Source organism: Spinacia oleracea, chromosome 1 (assembly GCF_020520425.1).
Source record: "Spinacia oleracea cultivar Varoflay chromosome 1, BTI_SOV_V1, whole genome shotgun sequence".
NCBI classification, from domain to species: domain Eukaryota; kingdom Viridiplantae; phylum Streptophyta; class Magnoliopsida; order Caryophyllales; family Amaranthaceae; genus Spinacia; species Spinacia oleracea.
In genome coordinates this window covers 86,379,117-86,395,496 of record NC_079487.1, presented here as the reverse complement: position 1 = coordinate 86,395,496, position 16,380 = coordinate 86,379,117, and the positions used below count along the sequence as shown (strand labels likewise).

General features: G+C 33.9%; 2 long non-coding RNA genes across 7 annotated transcripts; both read left to right on the top strand.

Annotated features, from left to right (window-relative positions):
• Positions 1–438: 438 nt before the first annotated feature.
• Positions 439–15,829, top strand: LOC110802741 (uncharacterized). Of its 6 annotated transcripts, XR_002537303.2 has the most exons (5): positions 439–955; positions 1,981–2,421; positions 3,109–3,187; positions 13,981–14,157; positions 15,580–15,829. It is a non-coding gene; the product is annotated as an uncharacterized lncRNA (long non-coding RNA). The 6 variants fall into 6 exon arrangements; XR_008927127.1 differs by lacking the exons at positions 13,981–14,157; positions 15,580–15,829 and adding an exon at positions 4,679–5,800 and having other exon boundaries at positions 442–955; XR_008927125.1 differs by lacking the exons at positions 13,981–14,157; positions 15,580–15,829 and adding an exon at positions 3,409–4,665 and having other exon boundaries at positions 442–955.
• LOC130466971 (uncharacterized) lies at positions 10,202–11,916 on the top strand. Its single transcript, XR_008927131.1, has 3 exons — positions 10,202–11,035; positions 11,131–11,316; positions 11,529–11,916. It is a non-coding gene; the product is annotated as an uncharacterized lncRNA (long non-coding RNA).
• Positions 15,830–16,380: the final 551 nt, after the last annotated feature.

Here is a 16,380-nt window from a genome sequence, read left to right as displayed (position 1 = left end):
TCGCCTTGGTCCGTCATTGATGAATAATTTCAAATCTAAGTCATTAGCATTTGAATGTTATTTCACAATAGAGAGATATGTGTGTGATACACATAGGACCAATTAAGTTTTTATGTACTCCCACTAAACTTCTTATATATCTATAAGAGTCAAGTACATTCTATGAAACTAAAATACTTATTAGCTTCACTAAAATACATTTCTAATTCCCAATTGCTTGCTTAAATCTGTACTTAGATTTCATAAGCTAGCTTTCTTTTCAAGCATTTATTTGGATCCACAAATCCTATCACATACCATGTACATAGTTTCTTCCAACATTTGATTGAGGAATACGTTTTGTCATCCAATTGCCGTATGTACCAATATGCAATCATTGCTTGAATTATAGACTTAAGCATTACGTTTTTGCATGAGGTTTCAACACAATCCACACCGTTTTTGTAACCTTTAGCAACTAATCTAGCTTTGTGTGTGAACACATTTTCATGTTTGATGGTTTTTATCCTTAAAACAAACTTGCAACCAACACTAGAGGAAAAATGCTTATAAGTTGCTCATCAAAAGTTGCCCTTATTAAACAAGGGCAACCTTTATAAACAAAAAAATTATAAAAATAAAAATAAATTAAAATCTCAACTTTCCCTCAAAACAAACGCAACCTTTAACCTAGGATAAAAAAAAAAAAAAAGAACAAACACTGCTCTCCTTCATTGCTCGATCACACACTCGCTCCCTGCAACCAGACGATGCCATCTCCCTGCTGAGTGCTGACCGGCGAAGCCACCGGCGCTCTCATCCTTCTCAGGTGACCGGCGAAACCACACTCACACACTCGCACCCTCTCTCCTCCTTCTCAGGCGAAACCACCATCGGAACTCCGTCATCCCCCACGCACCAGCCGTCTGCCGGCATCAAAAGGGCTTTTCTTCATTTCCGTTTCTCTCACCTCAAGGTAATTTCAAAAACCCTGGAATTTGTAATTTCTGTTTGTTTTCTTTTGTTATTTTTCCTTGTCCTTTTTCGCAGCTTGGATCTTTCTGCTTTTTTCAATACTGTTTATGGGGGTAGATTTTTCATTTTTGATTTTTTAATCATGTGTTGCATTTTAGGGTTTTACTTTCTGATTCTCAATTTGATCTGGGTTCCTAATTTATTTGTTTTTAATTTCAATTTTGTATTTATTTTTTTAATAATCAGAGAATTTCTTTGTGGTTGATTTATCTGTTTTAATTTGAGTGTTCTAAGCTGATGGCGTTGGCGGTTGGTGTATTGGATTCTTGAAGTTCTCAAATTTGTTGAAATCAAGGTTTTTAGTTGTAGATAGGCAATGTTAATTCATAAGCTAGGCTGATAGTAGAGTTTTACTATTGATTGAACAATTTGAATTAGGTTTATAATTTTCTCATGTAATTGTTGTATAGTACACTGATCAATCTTTCGTTGTCGAATACCTGAAGTATAAATTGAATGGGGTTTTAAGTTATCGTGCTCGAGCTTCATTGCCCGAATGCCTATACTTACATACTTTTGGGTTATAGTTTGAAATAGCCTTTCTTTTGTTTAGTAGAAAGATATAAGATGGTGCCAAATTAAGTTTTAAGTTATTGTGCTTGAACTTCATTGCCCTTATGAGTTACGAACATACATTCGGGTATTTGTAAATGTTCGAAATGGCCTTTCCTCCGTGTGATAGCAAAATGTAAGATGGTGCTTTATAAAATTTCACGTTGTGTGTATGTGTGTAGATGTCCTGTAGAATGATTCAAAAGTGTGCTTATTTAGGCTTGTTATAAACTTATAATGGGCATTGTCTACTTATAGAGCTTGCAACTTGTTTAAACATTGTCTTCGAATGCAACTTTTTGACTAGTGTTTTGCTCATGATGTGATTGCTTGACAACATTGTACCAATTACCCAACTAAAGTTCTGTTTGGTAGGGTGTTACGATTTTCCCATTTTCACATTTTAGGTCCTAGTGATGTAACATCTACAGGAACTAGTGACCAAAGTGGTCTTGATCGTGATAAAGATGGAGCCTATGTATGCGATCCATTAACTTGAAAAGCGAAAGGATTTTAATTGCAGAGTCTGAAACTGCTATTGAGAAGGAAAAGTCAACTTTGGTAAAGAAGAAATTAAGAAGAAGGAAAATCAACTTGAAAACATGTCTTTGAAGCTTGAGGAAATGGAAAGCTTTGCTTTTGGAACTAACTGTATATTAAGTGAGCTGCGACAGCGGGTTAAAGACTTGGTTGACGAGACATCTAGGCTAGAGCTGCGGAAAACGAGCAGGAACTTTCTCGTGTAAAGCGTGATTTTGAGTCTCTGAAATCATATGTCAGTAGTCTCATCAGTGTAAGAGAAACACTCATTTCGTATGGGAAACAATTCCAAACTATTGAAAAGCTCTTTGAAAGGTTAGTATTTGTTCAATTCTTTACGTTAAGTGTAAAATTTGAATCCTTTTTTCCCCATTCAGCTTCATAGAGATGTTAAGCTTCTTGCCTCCTTCGTTATCATTTGTTGCTGTCATCATGGATGAGTATCAGATTATATATTGATCATGGTTGATTGAAATTAAAATTTGTGACTGTTGCGCGTTCCTCTGATTGCTTGAATTTAGCATCAACTGACATATTCAATTATGAAAATCTTTTTATTTGTATGCAATATCCTGAAATCTTAGATGTAAACGTATCTGCCGTGTCCTTGTTATAACTTTGGGATTCACTAAGGTTGAAAATCATCTCAATTTAAATCATAAATGTAGATGAAATAAGTTGTTGTTTTTTATTTTTGGTATAAGAAGATTTTGTTTTTGGTTCTTGGTATATGATTTAAGGCTAGTTAGTTGTTAGGTCTTGCTTCCTTGTTTAACGGTTGTGGTTGTTCTAGTATATAGTGGATTTTTTATGTTACATTGGAGTTTCACGAGCTAGATAAACGTTGATGTTGTTGATGTAATTAAACTTTGTTGTAATTTTATTTATTTCTTAAAATGATGTTATCTGTTGATTTAATTTACAGTATATCTTATTATCAAAGCATATCATGCTATACTTTTATACTTTGATGAATTATGATTCTGTCTTTCAATTATCCAGATGGATTGTTCATTTCTGAATTGGCAGACCCGTAGTGACGCAAGAGAATAACTAGACTTGTTACTAAACATTTATTAAGGTAACATTCTCACATGTTTGAGATTTTTTTTGTTTAATGTCTATATCATTTCATTTGAAATCTAGAATCAATATCTTTTTGTTCCTAAATCCCATCTTACTCATCAATTTCTCCTCTGTTTCTTCTTCTATCTTCCTCAAAGCATCAATCTCCCTCCTTTTCCACAGGTTTTCAACTTTTTGATCTTTATTACTCAAACTAGAATATTCTTCAATTGACAGACTAATTCTTCCTGGGTTTTACTGATAATAACCCTCGAATGATACACCTTCATTGCTCGATGATAAATCCCTGATCTCAGTCAAAGCAAGAGATTCAGCAGCCTTAGCAGCATCCTCAAGCTTCTTGGCAACAACCCATCTCATTTCTATCACTTTAAGGCTTGTTTTTGTCTGCTCTACATCTGACATTGCCTTCAGAACTTCTGATCTAGCTGCTTCAGCTGTCTGCATAAACTGATCAGCCTCAAAATTCAGCTCTCTAAGCTCTCTTGAGATAGCTAATGGGTTAAACGCTTCATTCCTAACTTTCATTTCATGTCTACCTTCATTGACAGCACTCGAAGGTTGCAGTTCAACTGAGGCTTTCTCCCTGTCCATTTTTTGGTGAGAGCCTCAACAGACTGTTACAATCACTACAAGAAAATGACTATTTAGCGACGGATTTTTGTAACCGTACAAATGTCGGTTGCTAAATTACTACTGGTCAAGTGTCAGTCGCCACTTTGGTACGGAAGTATTTTCGGTCCATATTTAGCTTCGGATTATCATTCAGTCACAACAATCTGTAACAAATTACCTACCAAGCATACGTTGGTCACTAATTATTTACTGAAATAATTTTAGTCACTATTTAATTACGCACAAAATTTCAGTCACAAATTTTAGTCACTAAATAGTTACAGAAATACTTTTTAGTCACTATTTTGATATAGAACAATTTCAATCCCCATATAGCGACAGACACGATTTCAGTCGCAATACGTTAGTCACAAAACAAGGACTAGCTAATTTTCTGTCACTTATTAGTTACAGTTAATGTTCTGTCACAAATTCCAGTCGCAATTTTATTACCAACTAAATTTCAGTCACTAATTAAACATTGAATAACTTATGGTCCCTATTCCACTACGAAGATAATATTGACTATAAATTTTTGATTGAAATAAGACATGAGTGTGCTTGTACGTACTGTAGGCACAAAAAATTTGTCCACGTGCCACGTTGGATATTATTTGGGTCAAAAGTCAAAGTATTGACTCGAAAATCATTTGACGATTTATTAAATTAATTGATTTGGATTCTCATATTAATTTAGCCAATTTTAGTTATTTTAATAAAACCCAGATATTTTTAATGCTTAAACCTGACAAAATAGGTTAAACTGCTATAAACGGGTCATGACTATTAAGTCCGATTCAAGAAGCCCAAAACACATAAAACCCTAAAACCTCTTGCACTCTATAAATACAAGATTTCCATCTCATTTCAGGGGGGGAGGAGAAACAGACGGCAAAATCTAAAGTTCTCAAATCTCTCTCTGCCTGTCAAGTTATATAAAACTCTCTCCCTAGAAGAAGAACAACAGACACTCAAATCAAACGTGCCGTTCCATTCTAGAAGATCAACCTTGGACGAGATCAAGCTCGAAGGCCCTTATTCAAGAAGATCAAACAACCCGTTCGCGAGCAACATCAAATCGACATCAAACTATCCTGGTGGAAGAAGAACAACAAACATACAAAATGACGTGCCGTTCTATTCTACACCAACATTCTTGAACGAGATCAAGCCCGAAGGCCCTTATTCAAGAATCAAATACAATCAGTTCGCGAACCAAATCAAATCAGTTTGTGAGCCAAGTCAAATTCAACGTGGAGATCGAATCAGAGGAACAAATATTAGAGATTGTACCCGAAATACATAAATCAATAAAATATATTTTGTTCACATTATTTTGAGTTTATTACTTTTATAGACTCTGAAATTTGTGTTTACACGTACGTATAAAGTCAATACAAACACGAATTTAACCAAACTATATATTCACGTACGACACGTCAAGTTAAATATATGTAATCTTGCACTACAAAAAGGTTAAACTGCTATAAACGGGTCATGACTATTAAGTCCGATTCAAGAAGCCCAAAACACATAAAACCCTAAAACCTCTTGCACTCTATAAATACAAGATTTCCATCTCATTTCAGGGGGGGAGGAGAAACAGACGGCAAAATCTAAAGTTCTCAAATCTCTCTCTGCCTGTCAAGTTATATAAAACTCTCTCCCTAGAAGAAGAACAACAGGCACTCAAATCAAACGTGTCGTTCCATTCTAGAAGATCAACCTTGGACGAGATCAAGCTCGAAGGCCCTTATTCAAGAAGATCAAACAACCCGTTCGCGAGCAACATCAAATCGACATCAAATTATCCTGGTGGAAGAAGAACAACAAACATACAAAATGACGTGCCGTTCTATTCTACACCAACATTCTTGAACGAGATCAAGCCCGAAGGCCCTTATTCAAGAATCAAATACAATCAGTTCACGAACCAAATCAAATCAGTTTGTGAGACAAGTCAAATTCAACGTGGAGATCGAATCAGAGGAACAAATATTAGAGATTGTACCCGAAATACATAAATCAATAAAATATATTTTGTTCACATTATTTTGAGTTTATTACTTTTATAGACTCTGAAATTTGTGTTTACACGTACGTATAAAGTCAATACAAACACGAATTTAACCAAACTATATATTCACGTACGACACGTCAAGTTAAATATATGTAATCTTGCACTACAAAAATGAGAGCCTTTTAGAAACAAAATTTGGCAACTGAGTTATGTACCGTTGCTAAATAGAAACTTATAGTTTTTTTTTTGGTTGCCAAGTTAAAATGTTAACAACAATAATTTTATTTGTTGCCATTGAAAACCATTTTTCTTACTATTTGTTGCTAGATGGCATCATATTTCTTATTTATAGCCATTTAGCAACCAACTACGGAAACATGTATTTGATTTGTTGCAAATGGAAACAAATTATCTTTAATATTTGTTGCTAGATGATATCATAGTTTTGATTTGTTTCCATTTAGTAACAAAACATGGCAACGAGTACTTGATTTGTTTCCATTAGAAACAAGTCATTTTTCTATTTGTTGCTAAAATAGGGAATCATAGTTTTTGAAAAATAAATAAAATAAATAAATTAGATTTAGCAACACAATGTGAAAACGAATGTTTGATTTGTTGCCATTGAAAATAAGTTATTTTACTATCCGTTGCTAACATGGCATCATATTCTTATTTTATGTTAAAATTTGTTGCTAAGTTATATGTACATTTTCCATGAGTCATGGAAAGTTCGTTTATCCATTTTAGAAACCAACTATGGAAACATGCATTTGATTTGTTGCAAAAGGAAACACATTATTTTTAGTATTTGTTGCGAGATGGCATCATAGTTTTGATTTGTTTCCATTTAGTAACAAAACATGGCAACGAGTACTTGATTTGTTGCCAGTAGAAACAAGGCATTTAACTATTGTTGCTAAAACATGGAATCAGATTTATTTTTTAAAAAAAGATAAAAAAAATAGTTTTAGCAACACATTGTGAAAACAAATGTTTGATTTATTGCCTTTAAAAATAAGTTGTCTTATTATCCGGTGCTAACATGCCATAAGATTTTTAATTTGTTTCCATTAGTAACAAGTTATGTTAAAATTTGTTGCTAATTTATTTGGACATTTTGTTATGGACAAAAAGTTTGTTGAAACAACCTATTACAAGTGATTTTTGTTTTGTTGTCTTTAGAAACAAGTTTATGCTTTATTGTTTGCTGCTATAATGACCTTAAATCTTAATTTTATTGGTTGCCAATTCGTTGATAAAATTAAAAAAGTTATTAAAACAATTTTAGCAACATGCAACGTACAATAGCGTAAATATATAGACAATATGATTTATTATCAAGGAAAACAAGTGGTCTTACAATTTTGTTAGAATTACATCAAACTTGTTTTTTTTACTATTGCAAATTGGTGATTAAATATATTTTTATGATAATTATCTAAAAGTAGGAGTTGTTTATTTCATTAAGTTTGACTAGCCTTATCTGCAGGAATTCAAATGTCAACGTGTGTAAATGATCTTGGTGGCTGTAATATTCTTTTGTAATCATAAAAGTAGATAAAATAAAGGTTAAATAATACTTGTAAGAAATTAATAAAGTCTATAATCGTGTGAAAACATCAATTATACACATTTTATATTCCATATTGTGCAACATTACAGAAAAATATAAGGATAGGGAACATACATAGTTGTAGGGGAAAACGATAACAAAGTAGAAAATCTGGATTTAGTGTATTAAATTTTGCTAACTGTAGAGAATTGAATCTAAGAGTGTGAGGAGTACATGTCAATACTTATTGTAATTATCGTGCAATAGTACCAATTTCTACTTTGAGTAGTTAAATTGTAGATTTTTCTCGAGTTTGATTAATATTAGACCAAATACAAATCACAACTTAATAAGTTATGATCAATAGGTAATGATGTTAGGTCCATTTAATTTCAGATACGTTAAAAGGTGAATATAACACACTTTATTAATTATCTTATTTAGACTTATCTGAAATTACTAGAGCTTATCGATCTCAACTTACTTTTCATGACATAAGTAAAAATCAATAACTATAACTAATGCAGGCCATGCTTACATCAAATTTGTACACATGTACGTTAACCGAGTAATAACTATAATTTTAGCTATAAACAAATAAAGTTATTTATGATGTGCAATACACTGTATGACTTACCTAGTAAGGTGAACAAAAACACTATCTTTATAAAACCGTAGTAATTATATATAAAATATTATGATTCATAGCATTGATGATTTGATTTTTTTTTTCCATAGCGACCAATGTTTAAAAATGAAATTCAAATATCTTAAACATGAAAATTCAAATATTATTGATGAAACTTAGCCTTACATATCTTTTAAAACGATTAATCACTTGAATTTATGCGAATTTATTTGAACTTGTTTCTAAAAAAAAGTTCGAAATATAATTAAAAACAAGTTAAAAAAAGTTTCGAACGTGACACGGGATAAGAAAAATAAAAAAAATAAAAGAAAAATTCAAACCCACGAAATATCAGTTTCAGGCTAAAGGAATTTCATTTTCACGCTAATCGCAAACCCCTCCCTCTTCTACGGTTCTTGTCGTCGCCGCCCAAGTTCTAACTCGATCCCAAGTCCACCGGCCAGTCGGCCACCGCAAAGAAACGAGCAACGGTCACTCGATCGGTCAACGGAGCAGCCCGAGAAGGTCGTGGACTCGTTTCCCTACCGAGTCATCGCCAAGGATCCCAGCGCTGCCGCCTGCTCATTTCTTTGCGATTGCTCACTTTCTCGTCGCTGTGGAGCCGTGGAGGGTCATCGATCTCGGCCAGGGGTGGAGCTCTCTACGGACTACATTGCAGATTTTCAAATTGCAGGTAGTTAATTATTTTTTAAATTAAACTTGAACAAATTCAGAAAATAGTTAGTAAGTTAGGGTTCCTCAATTTTAATTCCTTGTAAAATTGAATTTAAATTGGCATTCGTGTTTGGTGTTTCTACTTGTTTCCTTCCTGTAAATTGTAATCCTGTTGGTTGCTATTGGGTCTAGATGTGTTGATTTTAATTGATTTAGTTGTTTTTATGATCTGGGATTTGTTTGTTCTTCACTTTTGTTGAGTGGGTATTGGTTTTTTGGATCTGGGTTTGTTGTTATTGATCTGGTTTTGTTTTATTGTGTTTTTTGTTGGTAAAGTTTTGAACTTTTTATGTTTTGAATGGTGGATTTTTATGCCTTTTATTTTCATGTTAATATCATAGTGTGTTCGTGTAGGGAAGAATTAAAAAATTTCGTTTAATAAGGTTGGTGTAGTGTATTGAGCTGGATTTTCTTGGCTGTAACTTGTATTTTGATAATGGAATTCTGAACTTGGTTAATTTTGGTAATGGAGAGATACATGATAAAGGGAATCCAATTCCAACCTGGGTTTGCTTCCTCAAACTCACACCTGCTTGCAGATTTAATAAATTCAACGTAGCACTAGCAACCATGGAAATTGGAATGAACAACTCAATTCTTGATTTTTCCGATTCCTGATTGTTTTCTGGAGGAGACAGAAAAGGTTCCCTGTTCTTCTTTCCAGTTCTAACCCTCTCTTCAAAATGTAAACTTGTTATCAAAATTAAATCTAATTAAGAAGCGCCTTTCTTCTAAATTCTAAAAATATTGTTGCATGATAAAATCACGCGTCCTTCAGTGTTTATTTGAACACATATTTAGGTGAGCTATGAATGAGTCGTGTCTCACTCATAAAGAATCCTACAGACATTTATGTATACTGTATTGCACTCATAAGGGAACTTACAAGACATTAATGTTGTTATGTATGTCGAATTGGCTGAGCGAATAATTGGAGCTTTGTTGATTAACATTACACTGGTGTGCTATGCCGTGACTAGCTTAGAAAATGTGTTAGGCACGTACACTCCCCTAATGAAGTGGGTTCGTTTCATTTTATTGTTTGATTGGTGAATTGTTGAACTATTGTCTGTTCTTTTTGCTGCTGCTGTTGGTGAAGACTCTTCTTGCTTCTTAATTTCAGTTAGCTCTCTCTTAATATCTTGTTGTTGCTGAGGTAGATTGTTTCTCATCTTGTTAGACAAGATTATGTTCAATCTAACCATGAATTGAGTTTCCTTATGCCAATCAGATTATGTTTTGTTCTGACATTATTAGCAAACATGAACTTTCTGGGAACATTATCCTTAAAAAACAATAAGGGGCTGTCTTGGTGAATCTTTCTGATGCTTAAATTCCTTGTTCTATGTTTCCTTGGTTACAAGCCATGTTTAGAAAGGATTTATTTTTTGTTATTTTCCACATTCGGAGGGGGGGGGGGGATAATGTTCTGGAGGTTGTGGCGACTGGCGAATTATTGTATATGGCTTTAGAGGATAGTTTATATATAATCAAAGTTGAAGGAAACAGATTTAAAAGGTTTCAGAAGTAGGATTTTCTCTCAAATGTCTTTAAGTCATAGTCTCTATTCACAGGAAATACATCCTTCGAACTAGGCAAAGAGGAGAGAAGCCCTGAGGAAGAATTTTCCCTACCAAGAGTTCTAGAGTATAGTTGTGATTTCTTCATTTTCTAGGAAGTTAACCAGGTAGAGAAATTGAATTTGGGGACTAGGCTGGGTAGATATCTTTCAAGTGTAAGATAAATTGGAATTAGTTAACACATCCTTGAGATCTTGACCAAATCCCTTCTCCTCATTCAGCTGAAACTTGAGTCTTTGTAGGAAATATGTAAGACAAAAAGTCAGGACCCTCAAACTTTTGGATGGGGCTAGTCAAAATTGAGCACCTTTTGGACTATCATTCTGAAATTAGAGAATTGCAACACCAACCAGCATTCTGAAAGTCTGTAGTTTGTATTTTCAGTTTTGTAATGAGCACCTTTTGGACTATCATATGCGGGTTTCATCTAAGATGTGTAACTTGCAGATTTCCCTTTACTGGCTTTAATTTAATGATTTACATTTGCAAATTTACATTTTAGGTAGACTAAATTATGTTCCGGGGTAGTTAAATCGCTTGAGATTGCCCATTATTGCCTTTAGTTTAATGATCAGCAACTGCCTGTTTAATCAACTTATTTTGTTTTTGTTATGCCTATGAAAAATCAAATCTGATCTGTGTTTTAAGGCCCTGCAGCCCTGCACCAGTCTTATTATGCCATGTTTGTGAAGAAGCGTGCTCATGCTCGTGTAAGTATTATTTATTGGCTGGATGTCTACGACCTCATTTTTACAGGAGTAAAGAGTTTAAGATAGGATTAACTTTGCATATTCCATGGTTTCAGTTGTGGAGCATTGCGGCATATCTGTATTTCCAGCTTGTTTATTAAGTTCTGGCGCCATCATCAATATATGATCCACTCAGTAGCTGACTTGATTCACCTTAGACCTTGAAAATTTACAAAAAGAACTCATATTTATAAAAATGTGATCTGAGACCTGTTGTCTGCTTCATCGGCCATAGGCTATAGGTATTTTCTTTCTACTTGCTAAGCCATTTATATCTGCTTTTCCTGGAATTGAAAGTTATGTTTACTGGGATGCATGTTTTTGTTAGAGTTCTAGTAACTACATAGTGATAACTAGGTCATTTATGTAGTTTATATTTTTATACGGATTATCCTCTTTTACTTTCGCATTTCTTTCTATCAAGGAAATCTGAAACCACTCTTGCACTTTGCAGCTGAAAAAAGAAGGCAACTGGTGGCGGAAGAAACAACATCCAAGAGTGGGCAATTTACTTTCCTGAATTGATTCAATCTAAGCACAAGTACAATAGCTGCCCTGTTAAGGAGAATGTGAAGCTCTATGCTAACAAATTTTAATTTACTCAGTTAGCCAGGAGCTGAGATGCAACTCCATAGAGACTGTAAGCCAAATTAAAGTTGCAGGGAAGTAGGGAATTCATAGTAGTTGTTGAAGACTTTATATGTTTTCACAGCAGTTGAAGACCTTAGTTAAAGACCTTAGTTGAAGACCTTATCTGTTCTGTTTGAGCTCAGGCATATTTTTTTTTACCATAGTTGACTATGGTTAACTTTGCTAAACCTTTATGGCTTTCAAAGTGTTGTTCTCTAGGTGTTTGTTTGTTTTCTCTTGTACAAACGACATTTTCTTTGAGTTTAATACAATGAATTCTTTACAACAAAAAATAACTCATTGGGTTATATAGAGTAATATATATTGCAAATATTATTATCTTAAAAATTCTTCGTCACCAATAAATTAAGAAAGTGGCTAATTTGCAACTGACTTTTTTAGTTGCTACATAGGAACCAATACATTTAGTACCAATTTAGCGACTAAAGTCACTTAGTCACTAAACTACGACAGAATTAGCTAGTACCAATTAGTACCAATTTAGTGACTGCTTAAACGTTTGTTGTTAATTTGTCACTATATGATACAGTTACTAAATTGTCACGATACCGTTGGTTGTTAATTTGTGACCACAAGATACGGTCACTAAATTGCCGCGAAATTGGTGGTCGTTAATTTGTGACTGCGTAATACGGTCACTACATTGTGGCGAAATAACCATCACAAGTTAGGCACTAATAAAGTGTCGGTCGCTACATAGTAACTAGAAAATTCGGTCACAAAATAGCGATGATTACTAATCAGTCATCAAATAAACACAGATTTAGTGGTTACTATATGGTGACTGATAATATTTTCGGTTGCAAAATTGAGACAGTTAAAATTTTGCGACCAGGTCTTTAGCGACGGATCAAATCAGTCACAAATCCGTCGCTAAAGACGTTTTACGACTGAATTTTGATGTTTAGCGACCGATTTTTCCGTCACTAAATGCCACTTTTCTTGTAGTGAATGGTGTATTGGTGACTGGAATTATAAAATTATAATTGCTTCCACTAGAGCATTGATAGTCCTAGGCAACTACGTTGAGCAGCTTGGTATTGTGCGTATCGTAGAGACCCAGAAAAATACAATGTTTCCTGGTATCTAGGAATCACTTTCTCTTTGGTTTAGATACTTGTGCTGCTGTCTCCTTTATTCTCTGATAAATTGACGGGTTGTTTCCTTTGAGAGACTTGAGTTTTAGACCCTCATCCCCTGTAACTAAAAGCTGAAATGAGTCCAGTTTTGAGATTGAAAAATGCGCTTGACTATGTAAGAGATGCAGATGCTGGAGCAAGTCTTTTTTGGAAAGAGTATAACTGGTGTCCAGTGGAGGGTGGACAGGCTTGTCGTAATTGGTTGTTTAGTTTGTATCCCTTGCGACTTTAAGTTGATATGCACATATGTTAGGATTTTATCAGCCAAATAATTATCTGAAAACCATGAAAAGTCAGGTTTTGTTTCTTTTGGAACATTCAAGCTTACGAGTCAGAGAACCGAGGGCAGCTAAAGTCATGACCAACGTTTGTTGGTGAAAATTCCCTAGTATGCAAAATGGACAAATTGATTAAAATATTTGATATTTTGTTTTGTCCTGGCTTGTCCCTAAGTGAAAAGCTGGAGTTCAAACAACTTTGTGGAATCAACTGATGGTGTCAAGCTATGAGTTGTGGATGACATCAGGTTATATAATAAATCTAGGTTCTGTCATCAATTTCAGCCACACATTGAAGAGCCACCTCCTTTGGCAAGCTCACTTGCCAATTTGGACTCATATATGAGTCTAGCGTGGTGAACTGTTGGAAACTTGGAATGAACCAATGAGGCAAGGTATCACTTGCCAGCCAGGTTCTCACTAAATTAGTGTGCGGTCTGACGTAATGATTTGATGATATGTGGATATAACTTGCAAACTTGAGCTCAGCTTGTGAAGGATTCCCTTGACTAGTTTATTAATACTTGCATTAATGTGTCCGTATGCCAAACCAAAAGTGAATACCTGATTTCTGGAATAACTCTGTCATTTAAGGGTGGTTATGTGTCAATTTCCTTCTATTTCTTTGCTATAGAAAGGAGACTTGTCAATATTGTGTTCTTTACCTTTTATTTTGATTTTACTTGTTTTAAGTTGATAATGAAATTTTTGTTTTTTGGGTGCATTGGGAAATTGTATTTGTGTTTCTATTTACTCAACTTGCTGGGTGATTTTTGAACTGTTCACTTTTTTTTTTCCTTCTGGAATTTGATAACCCAAAACTTCTTTGTTGCAACAGGTTTGCAGCCTAATGGCAATGCTCCAATCTCTTGCACAGATAAGCCTGTAACACCACAAGATCGGGCCAACGGTACAATTAATGCAGAGATCTCGACTCCAAGGCGGCTAACAACAGAAGAAATACCTTCCATTGTGAATGATTTTAGACTAGCTGCTAGGAATGCCATAGAAGCTGGTAAGTTTCTGCTCGACCCGAGAGTCTTTTTCATGGGAGATTGTAACTTTATAATTGCTTGTTCTAATCTTTTTAAATTGACGGTGGCATTTAACTGTCACTGTTCTGATGCTTTCAAAACAAACCAAATTTATGGAATATATATATATATATATTATAATTATGTTTTAGACCAAAGAACTATATGACATTTTCAATCTATTTAAGCTAAAATGACATTTTCTCTCCCAACTTTGAACTTAAGAACCTAAGGATTCATTTTATATTTAGTACATGTTTAATATGCATAGTTTTCACTTTATAAGACTAATTTCAATCTGTTTATGCACATTTAACTCATTGGATCGTTATAGGCCATATGTAGGCTAAAATGACGTATTCGTTGCCAACTTTGAACTAAAGAACCTAAGGACTCATTTCAAACTTATTACATGATTAATGTGCTTAGTTTTAAGTTTCCAATACTAATTTCAATCTATTTACGCACATTAAAAGGCTCATTGGATCGTTATAGGTCATATTTAGGCTAAAATTACATTTTCCCTCCCAACTTTGAACTAAAGAACCTAGATACTCATTTTGGTTCTTTTGTTGATATTTGGGATCGAAAATGCCATTTTGGCCAAATATGACCTTTATCGAGCCAAATGAGCCTTTAGATGTGCATAAAGAACTTTAAATGAATCTTAGTAACCTCTAACTAAACATATGGAACAGAAAAAAGGTTTAGAAAGTGTCCTTAGGTTCATTTGTTGATATTTGGGATCGAAAATGCCATTTTGGGCCAAATATGACCTATATCGAGCCAAATGAGCCTTACATGTGCATAAAGAACTTGAAATGAATCTTAGTAACCTCTAACTAATCATATGAAACATAAAAAAGTTTAGAAAGTGGACTTAGGTTCATTTGTTGATATTTGGGATCGAAAATGTCATTATGGGCCAAATATGACCTATATCGAGCAAAGTGAGCCTTATATGTGCATAAAGAACTTGGAATGAATCTTAGTAACCTCTAACTAATCATATAAATCATTAAAAAGGTTTAGAATGTGGAAATAGGTTCATTTGTTTGTAGTTGGGATCGAAAATGCCATTTTTGGCCATAAATGACCTATATCGACCCAAATGACCCATAGTTCTGCATAACGAACTTGAAATGAGTCTTATAAACATATATTAATCATGAAAAAGATTTAGAAAGTGTACTTAGATTCATTTGTCGATATTTGGGATCGAAAATGCCATTTTTGGCCAAATATGATCTATATCGAGCTAAGTGAGCCTTAGATGTGCATAAAGATCTTGAAATGAATCTTAGTACACTCATATAGTTGTTTTCGCGACCAATATAATTTATGTTTTCGCATATGAAACTTAATTTAATTTATTGGTTTGCATGTACGTTGTTCTTTTAAAGGTTTTCACAAATCCAAGGGAGAGGCCCTTCAAAGTAATTAGAGCAAAGAGGAGTTGGATGAAGTTCGAGACAAGTGGGCTACTTACTTCAACGATTGTGAATTACCCTCAGTGTAATAACTAGAGCAGGCTTGTAGTTTTTCGTGACTCTTACATTATTTTGTTATTTATCGATTTAATTAATTACATTTGAATTAATTCGGAAATATTATTGGAAATTTGAAATTTATATCATTTTTGAGGAATGTCAAGATGATGTTTGGTGAAACAGTATTCTATAAATTATAATGCAGAATTTTATATTGCAAAATATCATGAATTATATTGCAGATTTTTTTATTTTTATTTTTTTAAAAAAAAACTCAAAAAGTTGCCCTTTTTTGCAACAAGAGCAATTTATGTGAAGCTTATAAGTTGCCCTTGTTTCAAACAAGAGCAACTTATGTGAAACTTATAAGTTGCCCTTGTATGCGACAAGGGCAACTTATAAGTTTCACATAAGTTGCCCTTGTTGCAAACAAGGGCAACTTATAAGATTATAAGTTGCCCTTGTTAAAGGCAACCTTTGATAATTTCACAAAAGTGACCCCCCCATATGTTGCCCTTGCAATTGGCAACCTATAAGCCTATTTTAAGGGCAACCTATAAGGTTTTTTCCTCTAGTGCAATAGGTGTGAAACTATTCTTGCAAATCAACAAAATTTCAATTTTGTCATCAAAACATTGAGTATGTTTTATGGCCTCTAACCATTTAAAACATTGAGTCTATATATGGCCTCTAACCATTTTAGGGAATCTATAT